Source organism: Myotis brandtii, unplaced genomic scaffold, assembly GCF_000412655.1.
Source record: "Myotis brandtii unplaced genomic scaffold, ASM41265v1 scaffold563, whole genome shotgun sequence".
Taxonomy (NCBI): domain Eukaryota; kingdom Metazoa; phylum Chordata; class Mammalia; order Chiroptera; family Vespertilionidae; genus Myotis; species Myotis brandtii.
Genome location: NW_005370096.1, coordinates 122439 through 134285, shown reverse-complemented (window position 1 = coordinate 134285; position 11847 = coordinate 122439). Strand labels below are relative to the sequence as shown.

The 11847-nt window shown below is 61.1% G+C and overlaps 1 pseudogene; it reads left to right on the top strand.

Annotated features, from left to right (window-relative positions):
• The window catches only part of LOC106728205, a 61967-nt pseudogene extending 50188 nt beyond the window's left edge, over window positions 1-11779 (top strand).
• Window positions 11780-11847: the final 68 nt, after the last annotated feature.

Below are 11847 nucleotides of genomic sequence, written 5' to 3'. Positions count from 1 at the left end.
GCCGAGTGGGCGCCTGGGGACGCTGGCCTTCCCCTGCCAGGCTCGTGGCTGAGTATAAAGAATGACTTTGGCAGCTGGGGCCTGAGGGCTCCCTAGGAGGCAGCCACGTGACGGTGATGGAGGGGGTGCCCGGGGAGAGCTCCCGCGCCTCCCGGAGCCCTGTGCCTCGTCCTGGTCCCGGGCTGAGGAGGTGGGCGTTGGTGGTGGAGGCAGGGCCCTCGCTGCAGATCTGGCCGCCCCAGCTGTTCCCACCCCCTCCTTCCCCACCCGCTCCGCCCGCTGGGCCTGGAGGGCGGATTAGAGCCCTATACATAGCCGGCGGGTGCTGGGGTGGCTCCGTCCCCAGGTGGGGGAGGGTGTCTCCTCTCCTCTCCTCTGCGCCTGGGGAACCCAGCCGGTGCCTGGAGCCGGCAGCTCTGGCCTAAGCCGGCTTCCTGTTCCCAGGGGCCAGAGAGATGAAAGAGAAGCCCACGGTTAGCTGAGACCAGTTCCTGCCCCTCCACTGCAGCCCTCTCCCTCCTGCTGTGCCCCTTTGCCTTGGCTGCCTTGTCCCTGCAGCGGCATCTTTCAGTAACTCAGGGGCAGGGGGCCTGGACTGTGCCCCTCCGTGTCAGTGCCAATGTCATCACTGGCCCCACCGAGCTGCCACTGCTCCCTCTTTAGCCCCGGTTTTGTGGCCATAGGCAGTTGGCTGACAGCTGGTCAGCTGTGGATGCTGGCCTTGCACCAGGGCTGGCCCACCAGAGCGGGCTTCATGGGACTGGAGCAGCTTAGTGCTGCTGGTGGGCAACGGGTGGGGAAGGAGGGGGTGGGAACAGCTGGGGCAGCCAGATCTGCAGTGAGGGCCCTGCCTCCACCACCGCCCACCTCCTCAGCCCAGGACCATCAGAAGCCACAGCAGCACCCCTCCACCACCAACGCCCACCTCCTCAGCCCGGGACCATCAGAAGCCACAGCAGCACAGCAGGCTTCCCCCTAGTATCCCTCCCCTCCCCAGGACACCTGATGGCTCCGCCCACAGGAACCTCTCTCTCCTGCTCCAGTCTGCCCCAGCCTGAGTGCCAGGACCTGCTGCCTCCCAGCACCTTCTGGTGGCCACAGCACCACCTCTAACTCACGTTGCCAGTGGTCTCACAGGTACCCCACTCTGCCCATCTGCCTGGGTCAAATCAGTGAGTAAGTGGTGATTCCAGCTGTCCAGTTGCCGCATGAGGGCACTTCCTGAGCAGGGCCAGGCAGTTCTCAGTGCGCCACTCTCAGAGGGCCACAGTGTGGTCCGAAGAGCTTGCCCCCTGGTACCTGTGGAGACAGCTCCCTGTGTCTCCAGGGTCCTGGCCTGGCCAGCCTGCCTCCACACTGCTTCCCGGGGGACGAGGGCCGGGCCTTCCCTGGTCCCTGCAGGTGCTGCCTGGCTGTTTATGAACAAACAAGGACGTTGGGGGCTGGCTGGGAGCCTTGCGCTGGTCTGTGGGTGGGCTGGGTTGTCCCGACTGGCCATGTGTCCTGTGCCCGAGCCTGAGCCTGGGCTGAGCAGTGGGGAGCAGGGTGTGCGGCTCTGTTGGCGCGGAGCAATGGGTGTAAGGTCCTGTGGCCTCTGGGCCTGGTGCCGGGAGAACAGGAGGAAGTATGGGGGGGTTGCCAGGGTCTGCCAGCATGGCGCCACTGCTGCCCCAGCGCTCAGGCCCAGGGCACCATGAGGTCATCTTCCCATTGTGCTTGGCTTCTTGGACCCTCTATAAATGACAGTGCCCATTTTTGGGCTTCAGTAGGGTGGCTGGGCAGAGCTAATTTCGGGTGGAGCTGGGTCAGATGACAGGATTAGAGGTTGTGGAGCTTGGCCCCTTGGGGGAGGTGTCGGTTGGAGAGAGGGGACAGCTGGGGCGGGGGTGGAATCTGGCCTGCTCCTCTCTGAGGTCCATGCCCAGAAGTCCTCCGAGGGGTGCCTGAGGGAGGCTGGCCTTGCGCTGGGGGCGGCGATGGGAGGAAGAGGGCCCTGCAGGGGCGAGCATGCCCTCTGTCTGGGGGGAGGCCTGGTGGAGAGGGCAGCCCCTGTTGCCAGTGGACAGAAAGCCGGGCCTGTGGGAGCAGGTGCTCACGAGAGGGAAGGTGCAGCGGCAGCTATTTATAGCCCTGACACTCGGCCAGGCGGGCACCAGCTCATCCGGTGATCAAGGGCTCCTCCCGCAGCATCCATGTTGGCCTCCTCAGTAGGAATCAGGCCTTTACAACCAGTCCTTGTCCTCACAGCAGCCTTGAGAGTAGCCTCAGTACAGCCAAGAGCAGGTGCTGGGAGCAGGAAGCCCACCCAGGTCTCCAGCAGGGCCTCTGGCGCCCCAGTGCCTCCCCCTCCCACCTTCCCAGGCCCCATCCAAAGATATTCCTCTTCGCCCATATTTTCCATCTCCCTTTCCCCTTGGCATCCATCTCTCTGTTCTCGAATGTCTGAGGACTCTTCCTGCTCTTTCCGCTCATCAGCTACCCCCACCGCTCCCTCCCCTCTTCCTCGCTCGGCTCTCTCTCTCTGTCCCAAGCTCTCTCTGAGCTTGTACCAGCTTTCCTGCGCCTCTCGGTCTCCGATGAGAGCAGCTTCTCTCTGAGCTCGAGCTGTTGGTGTACACGGTCCATCATCTGCGCACACAGGCTCCTGACAGCGTCTCCTGGTGGGTCTATGGGGTGGGGGCTGAGCAGTGCGGTGGAGCCCCTGGAGCCGTCCCTCCTGCACAGGCTGCTCCCAGGCCCTCTGCCGTGGACCCATTACAGGCCTCAGCAGACAGCTGATCCCCGCTGAGCCCTCGGCCGATCAGGGCTTAAATGTTGTCCTCGTCCCAGGTAGTGTGTGTGTGTATGCATGGTGTGTGAATGTGGAGGGGCAGCCCACCGCTCCCTCCCCTCTTCCTCGCTCGGCTCTCTCTCTCTGTCCCAAGCTCTCTCTGAGCTTGTACCAGCTTTCCTGCGCCTCTCGGTCTCCGATGAGAGCAGCTTCTCTCTGAGCTCGAGCTGTTGGTGTACACGGTCCATCATCTGCGCACACAGGCTCCTGACAGCGTCTCCTGGTGGAGTGTCTATGGGGCATGGTGGACGTTGGCTGGGGAATGTGTGGCCAACGGGCAGCCTGGCCTCCAGGCTTCCCTGAGGCCCAGTGGGCCTGGCTGGGTTGAGTCTCCACTGAGTGGAGTCTGCTGGTTCATGGCAGGGCTCAAAGTGAGGGAAAGGCTGTTTTGCCCGGGGCGTGCAGGGGAGGAGAGAGCATTGGGCCGCATGGGACTCGGAGAGGCTGTTCCAGGAGGGACAGGTATGGCCCAAAGTGAGGGGTGGGTGTGAGGACTGCAAGCCCGTACACCTGAAGAGAAGGGGAATGTGTGGTGAGTCCAGAGTGGGGAGGGGTGGGCAGCAGGTTTGGGCCGGATTTGTCCCTGGTCTTTCCTCGGAGCTTGAATTCAGGGGTGTCTTGTATTTGTATTCTGGAGAAGCCGAGGCGTGCACCCTGCATTTTAACCCTCAAGGCCCCTTCTCACCTCCCTCTCCGGCCCCCGGCCCGGCTGGCCCCGCACGAAGCTGTCTATACTGGCCAACGGGAGAGGATGCTCTGCCCCTCCCTCCTGCCTTCACCCGAGACTGGCCTCCATGGTTCTTTCTCCAGGAGGTTTTAGCATTCCTGGTCCTCCCCTTGGTGTGAGGCCTCTGTCTCGCCAAAGGAGAAGAGACTGCCTGTGTGGGCTTGGCCGGCAGGTGGGCCTTGGGCAAGTCACAGGACCCCCTGAGCCCAGTGTCTTCGTGTAGAACAAGCGTGTCAAACTCAAAGGCTAACGGGCCAAATAAACAAGGTGTAAGTGTGTGTGGCCGCAAAAAAACAAAAGCTTCAATTTTCATAAAAACGTAGGTTTATTTCGATAGAGACATGCTGAATACGAAGGGCTGAAATAAATGAGTCATCGTTAACATAAAATAATAGAACATTTTAATAAAAATTAATATTTTTTTCTTGAACATTAACTTACCAGACACTGAATAACTTCACAAATTAATAAACGTAATGCAAATAAACCTATTTTTCTTGTTCTCCAAAAGCAAAATATTTCCTGTTGTGCACACCAAACAAGTCAGTCCAAGACTAATGACGTGGCCATTGGCTGCTAAAATATTCGCTGCTGGTATTAGTGGAGAGAAATGGTGCGCCTGCGCGTAAGGTGCCACGATTATAGTAATCAGTCACTAGCGAACATTGTAGTTCGTTATTAATAATTATGTATAACAGGATACTGTAAATATTAAGTTTCAAAATTTTTATTAAAATGTTTCTTACGTACCGTTACCTTGGCTGGGCTGCGAGTTTGACATGCTTGGTGTAGAAGATGGGATAATAATGGCTCCTCTTCACGTGTCGGGGAGGAAAGCCTTGAACAAGTGCCAGACGTAGTAAGTGCTCACTAAACGCCAGCTCTGGGGGCTGAGCAGTGCGGTGGAGCCCCTGGAGCCGTCCCTCCTGCACAGGCTGCTCCCAGGCCCTCTGCTGTGGACCCATTACAGGCCTCAGCGGACAGCTGATCCCCGCTGAGCCCTCGGCCGATCAGGGCTTAAATGTTGTCCTCGTCCCAGGTAGTGTGTGTGTGTATGCATGGTGTGTGAATGTGGAGGGGCAGCCCGCAGCAGGGAGAGAATCCAGCTCTTCCGGGTGACCTTGACTTGGCTGCACATGAACCGTGGGCCTGGGTCACGTTGCCCTCCACTTGGGTCCCTGCTGCTTGTTCGTTCATTTCTCCATGGCACCCCTAGGTGGGGCACTGTTTTAGGGTGGGTGTCAGGTCAAGCAAAGCCAAGCCCTCACTCAGGAGCTGATGTTCTGGCTGGAGAGGAGTGAGGCAGGGGGTGCCTGCTTTCCTCAGGAATCGGGTCGGCTCAGCCTTTCCCGAGGGGCCCGGGGCGGGTGCCGAGGACGCGGCGTGGATGCGCACGTGGGTCCTCCCACGGCAGAGATGGGGTAGGAGAGGATGTGGAGCTGCTGGTGTCCAGGTTGAGGGCCTGGGAGGAAGGCTTCCTGTCAGATGTCACCTGGTCTATACTGTGTTTTTCCCAAGCTGCCTCTTGGGCAAGTCTACCTTTAGGATTAAACGTGCAAGGGAAAGGGCACAATGTTAAAAACCAGGCTCAGGCAGAGGACAGGCCTGGCAGCCTTGGAGGGCAGGCCTTGCCCAGGGGGTAGGGGCTGCCCCAGGCAGTACTGCAGGTGGGCAGAACCACTTGGCTCTGGAGCTCTGGGCTTGGATTCCTCCCACCAGTTTGCACCAGGGAGAGTCATGCCGACCTCTCTGAGCCTCAGTTGCCTTACCTGAAACAGGTGGTGTGTGCCCCAGAGTAAATGTACAGATTACATGGATCTGAGCGAAGGGCAGGGCCCGTGGTCTCCTAAAGGAGCAGTTCTTGCCTCCCCCCAAAAGGTGCCATCTCCCAAAGAGGCCACGTGGTTCTGGACCGGGCAGGGGAGCTGGCTCCATGCCAAGGCTGGTTCTTCCTGCCCCCAGGGTGCCCTTTGTTAAATATTAACTTATAGCAAGAGCCTGGTTTATTGTGTAGCTGCTGAGCGCCAGGTGCTTGGTGAAAATTCTCGTCCTTCCTGCAGCCTAGTGAGGTCCTTATGATTCCCATTCAGCAGATGGAGAAACTGAGGCTCAGAATAGTGGTGTGACTTGCCTGTGGGCTCTCTCGGTCAGCTGTCCGGGTTGCCTGGGGACATGCAAATTAGAAGAGTGAGGCCCTCCTGACCAGGAAGACTATCTGTTAGGGGGGCCATTTAACAGATTTTGGTCCCCAAGACCTTCTTTCTCTTTCCTATTAAGTGAGGTTTGGGGCCCCAGTCTCCCCCTGAATCCTCACCCAGCATCCAGGCTTACCTGTTGGGATGTGACCTTTCCCCTTTTAGGATGTGTTGTAGGCTCTGGGGCCAAGGGAGGGCCTGGGGTTTCCTGATGCAAATCTAGGACAGGTATTCCTCCGTGGAAATGAGGCCATGTGGTGTGTGTGTGTGTGTGTGTGTGTGTGTGTGTGTGTGTGTTTCCCAAGTATAAAAGCTGCAACCAGTTTATCCTATATAATAAAAGGCTAATATGCAAATTGTTCCCTCGACCAGGAGTTCTACCGAGAGTTCAACCAGGAGTTTGGCCAGGGGGCGGGGCCAGCCCGCCAACTGCCTGCGGCCCCTCCCCCCAGCCAGCCCGGCCCCATCGGCCCTATGGGGTGGGCCGGCTGGACTCCACCCATGCACCGGCCTCTAGTTCAATATAAAAGAACACCCTTTATTCTGAGATTATAACTGTCTACTTTTGTTGAAATGTTTATTTGATTAAATGATGGTAATACTATTTGTTTCTTAATGTTATTGGGGAGGAAATAGTCCTGCTGCTGATCACGGGCGCCCTGGAATACCTGTGTGCGCGCGCACACACACACACACACACACACACACACGAGACTTTTCCAGAAGTGGAGTCCAGAAGTCTGGGCCCTGCTGCTCCGGAAGCTTGTGGCCCACCTCTGTGGACTGGCCCTGCAGGTAGGGAGCAGCTCTCCCGGGTCCAGGCTGGAGGCAGGCGCCCTGGAATACCCGCTCCATGAAGCTGGGCCCTGCCTCCTCCAGGTGCCCGGTGTCCCCCGCAGGGCGCACACGTGCTAGTGCACACCTATTGCACAGATGCATGGCGTCTTCAGGTGCAGGGAGGGGCTGTGGCTGCAGGATTTCAGGCCTTCAGAGAGCAGAGGAGGAGCGGTGAGAGCGCAGGCCCTGGCATCAGATGGAGGGCACATCCTGTCCCACCACAGTGGTTCAGGGGACCCAGGCACCCTGCCCACACCTCCTCCACATAGAGTGTGCCCGCCTGAGCCTGTTTGGGCCCAGAAATGGGGTTCCCCGGAATGGGCTTGGGCCCTTCCGGGGAGTCCTGTGGGGCTTTAGGCCACAGCCTGGGCCTCTGCACGGGTGTTCTTCCCACCTGAGAAAGCTCGGAGGTGACTCCGGTGCTGGCCATTGCTGACCGGGACTTGCTGGGCCTGAGACTTCCTGTCGGGGGCCAGGGCACTGTTGCCCTCACTCCCTTCTACTTGTTGCTGGGCCTCCTCTCTCTGCTTCCAGAACATCCCCTTTCACCCAGGGTTCTGGCTCAGGTCCCACTGCCCCTGCAGAGGGGGTGGGGTCAGGACCACAGAGTGGCCAAGATGGGGGAGCTGGCGGTGGGCACTGAGAGCTGTCCATGGTGCCCTTGAGAGTGGGCATCGTGTTCCGGTGGGGTGGGGTCTCTGCTCTCAGCCCCCTCAGTCCCCACCCCCGCATCCTGCCCCCTGCCCGGGCAGGCAGTGGATGAGTGGATGGCACTGGCAGTGGGGTCATGGGCCCGGGTCCCCACTGCTGCTTCCACCTCACGCTAGGCCAGTGAGCTGTCCACATCTCCACCTCTGAGTGTGAGGTCACAGGCAGCGTCTGGGCCTGAGGGAGTGGGGGTGGCTACGGGCTGCAGCCACCACAGGACTGCGGGGCTGGCTCCAAGGCCTGAGTTCAGCAGGGCGTCCTGGAGCCCTCAGCTCAGGCCTTTCGTAGGGCCATGGGGCTGGCTCCTGTTTTAGATGCCTCGGCCTCTTACCCCGAATCATCTGCAGTGGCTGGGATGACCTTGGCATCGCCAGGGCCATCCTCACACCCGCAGCCTGCCCCGGGGGTGGGGGGCCAGGAGGCAAGGGGCTGAGGGTGCTGAGAACAGAGACCCTGCCCCCACACAGTGCCCAGCCCAGCACTGCCCATCCGTCCTGGGCAGCCAAGAAGGCTTCCCAGAGGATGTGACCCCTGAGCTGGTTTGAAGGGCAAGGAGGCAGGTTGTGGGTGGGGAGGGATGTTTCTGGAAGCCATTCAGGGTGGCTGGAATGTGTGTGGGGGGGAGGGGCTCAGGCCCTGGAGGGCAAGAGGACCAGCGGCCCTGCCCAGATGCCATCTGCCCCAGCCTGCTCACCTTTCTCAGTGTGGCCCAGCCATTTGCCGTCGCCCAGTCTGGGCTCACTGAGGCTCCAGTGCCTCACGTCCTGGGCCGTGGGAGCCCCGGCTTTCTGAGGAAGGGGAGGCGCTGGGTGCGGGGGCGTCCCGAGCCCCCTGGCCGGTTAGAATGCAGCCTGTCCGGGAAGGCAAGGGTCTGGGGAGGGCTGCTGTCCCGTTTGCCCTCAGGGCAGGGGTTCTGGGCTGGGTGGCCTGTGCCCTCGCCTTGCTGGAAAGGCTGGGGTGTAGCGCCTACCTGCCCCCTCGCATGGGTACCTGCCCCTCTGTCTGTCTGGGGCCCCACGGTGACACGCTGAGCTCAGAGAGCTTCAGAGCTGGGGGGCCGTTGTGGATCAGGTTACCCCTTTCACGCGCCCTCAAGGCCAGGCCGATGACCAGATGGCTCTCCTGGGTCAGAGCTGGAGGCTCTGGAGGCGGTGGGCTGGTAGGCCGCTGGCTGTGAGTGCAGAGCCCTGGGTGGGAGTGGACATGAGGGGTAATGTGTGAGAGGAGGCTGGGGCAGCGCTGCCTGGGGGTCAGGGTTCCCACACACCCCTGTGGCTTGAGGCGCTTTAAGAGGCTGTGGGGCCGGAAGGGGGATGGTGCCAGGAGAGCCTTGGTGGCCTGGCCCCTTTTCCAACAGCTGCTGCTACTTTTTTTGGACCCTTTGCTCAGCACGGCCTCTCCCCGGACTGTGGCCAACATGCCTGAGCCCTGGCCCGCCCTTGGGCACTAGGGACAGGCCTGGCGCAGGGAGCCGGAGCCGGGAGAGACCCCTCAGGGGACCCCTGCTTCCTCCACCCTGTCTGCTGGGGCTCCCCTGTTTCTCTGCTGTAGGAGGCATCCGTTCTCAGCACAGGCTCCCCAGCCCCCTGAGCGCTGTCTCAGGGCCAGGCAGGGGATGGGTGGGCGAGGTGGGCATCCCAGGCCCAGGGGCAGGGGTGGAGCAGGGAGAGGGGAGAAGACAGGGCAGGGGTTTATGTGGGAGGAAGACAGGCCCGAGCAGAGAGAGAGGAGTGGGGTTATGGGCTGCATTCCATGCTCTGCGGGTGGGAATGGGCGCTCCGGCCCGGGACTGGTGGAGAGGGTCCCGGAGCGGGGGTGTGGGCGGCGTCCGCCTGCCGGCCTTCCTGGGGAAGCCCAGAGCCCACGCTGGGGACCAGCTGGCCTTGTGTGCTGAGCCGTTTGTCTTCGCCTGGGACAGGATTCTTGAACGGCAGTGCATCCCGTTTCCTGTACAGCCTGAGGGAGCTAATCGGAGTGTGGTGTCCCCTCCCTGAGGTGGGATGGGGTGCGGAGGGCAAATGGTTCCAGGTGGGGCTGTGGTTTGAGAGGCCAGATGAGGGGCAGGGAGGTAGGGACAGAGGAGAGGGTCTCCTGTTATTCATTCGTTCATTTGTTCATTCATTCATTCGTTTGTTCATGGGGCCTATGTGTAGAAGGGCACGGGTTTGAGAGACGAGTGTGTGCTGGGAACCGGGAAGCCTGAGCCCGGCAATCAGGCACGGGGAACCCCAGGACTCGGGTACTTGACCTGGAGCTGCGTCCTGTGGGGCCGCGGGTCTCGCCGGGTCAGGAGGGGCGGAGGCGGAGCATCGCCAGGGCACCCTGTGACTTGCTGAGAGCTCCACACCCACCCTTTCCGTGTGTCTGTTCGTGGCCTGTGGAGTAGCAGGACTGCATTGTGGGCCCCTTGACAAAGGAGAGCACTGAGGCGCGAACCCCTGGGATTCCTCCTCAGTCATCAGCGGTGGCCCCCAGTTGGCCTTCCCGGGCGCGGCCACCGCCACCCCTGCACCCAGGGAGTCAGGGTGACAGTGACAAGTGACTATGAAAGAGCAAATGTGCTGCTTAAGTGTTTTCAAATGAAATCCGTGTGGGGCTCCCTTTGTGGGGCACACTTATGGGGTGTGTGTGCGCGTGTGTGTAGCGGGGGACGCTTGGGGGTTCTAGGAGACTGGCACACTAGCGGAGAAGGTGACCCTAGAGCTGGCCCCTCAGTGTGTTGGGGGGTCCCCCAGAGACTCCATGAGAGGGTGGGCGAAGGGGTTGTATTTGGACGGAGCTGGCTCAACTGCACTCCCCAGGGAGCCTCAAGGTAGAGGGGAGCTGGGCACAGGTTCCACAGCCCCCACCTCCCACAAAGAAAGAGTTGGGGGGACCCTGGGCCAGGAAGCCTTAAGGCATGTTAATGGCCAGAAATACAAGTTGAGTCTTGTGACTTAAACCAAGAAAAAGAGTCCACAATTAATTGGATGCATTTGCTGAACCTGGGACAGGACCCAAATGTTGTTGTATTTCTGAAACGTAAACTAAGCCAGGAGCTGATTTAATTGTGTCCTCCCCGCTCTGCTCCCCGAGGACTCGGGGGCGGTGTGTTCTGGACGCAGGCCTGGCGGAGCAGGGCCCTCCTGCTCGGTGGACTGAGGGCCTGGAGGAGGCCACACCCAGGGCTGCCCTCGTCCTTTCTGAGGGTGTGAGCACTGCCCGGGGTCTGGTGGCCCGGGTGGGGGCCCCGTTGTGGGGCCTGGTCCTGGCCCACTGGCCCGGACCTCTGGGAGCTGCCCGAGGGCGGGTGTGTGCAGGGCCTGTGGGGAGAGCTGACTGGTTAGAGAGCTGACTGAGCTGACTGCGCCCTGGTCGCAGCGGACAGAGCCTGAGGCCCGTGTCCCCCTTTGTGCCACTGCCCTCTCGGGTCACCGTGCCCGCTCTGTGCCCCAGGAGACCAGGGGAGGCCACTTCCGCCGTCTGCAGCCAGCACCGTGCCGCTCCTGAGCAGCGCGGGAGGGAGGCCTGGCAAGTGTGGGCTCTCCGCGCACCCAGAGCTGCGCTCCTCCCTCCGCCTGGGACTGGGACCAGGCACTGGCCCCTCTCGCTTTGGTTTGTTCCTCCGTAAAGTGGGGTCACCGTCTCTGTGGAGCCTGAGACCCAGCTAAATTGGCGTGCGAGCCCCGTGCGTAAGGGGTGGGAAGGGTTCTGCAGAGCATCTTACCAGTAAGTTGTGTGGCGGCTCGAGACCCAGGCTCCGCTCGGCTCCCTCAGGTCTGGACCTTGCAAGTCGCTGTTTTATCTGAGCCTCGGTTTTCTTATTTTTGAAGATTAAATGGAAGAGTTTCTCCATTTCATACCTGTGGACACAAGTTTGGGGCAGCTTGTGGGCCCAATTCTTTGGGGTGGGGAGTCCAGGCCCAGCTTGAAATCCAGATGGTGGGGCCTGAGGCCTCGGGAGGGGATGGCCCGGAGAGGGCCCCGAGTAGCCAGGGGCCAGGTGACAACACGGACCCCACCACTATTCCAGCCCTCCCACCCTGCGCCTGGCCCTGTGGGCAGCAGGAATCCCTGTAGCTTTTCTGTCATCTGCAAGTGTCCAGAACTGCAGTGTGGGGTGGCCCAGGCTGACCTCCAGGGCCTGCGGCTGGGCACTCACACCAGGCTGGCCCCCTGCTGTTCTCTGCGCTTACCCTTTGGCACGGTCCCTCGATGTTGTCTTTTTTTTTTTTTAACAAAAGGGGTTGGTGGCACTGCTCTCCTGGGAAAGGGGTCCGGGGAGAAGGGGACCGTGGGCCTGAGCCCCTCCCCAGCAGGCAGAGTGGGTGCTGGCGTTAGCGGTGCTTCTGGGAGGGGCCTCTGCCACCCTCCCTTCCTCATGCACCAGCTTCTGGGGCCTCGGAGGGAGCCTGGCAGTGTGAGAGGAAGGAGGTGGGCCAGGCCCGGACCCCCTTGGATGGTGAGACGGGCCCGCGGACGCTGCTGAGTCTGGGACGCTAGAGCTGGGCCCTCTCTCCCTCCCCCAGGGCAGAGGTGGGCCGGGGCCTGCAGAGTGGAGGCTGCCCCGC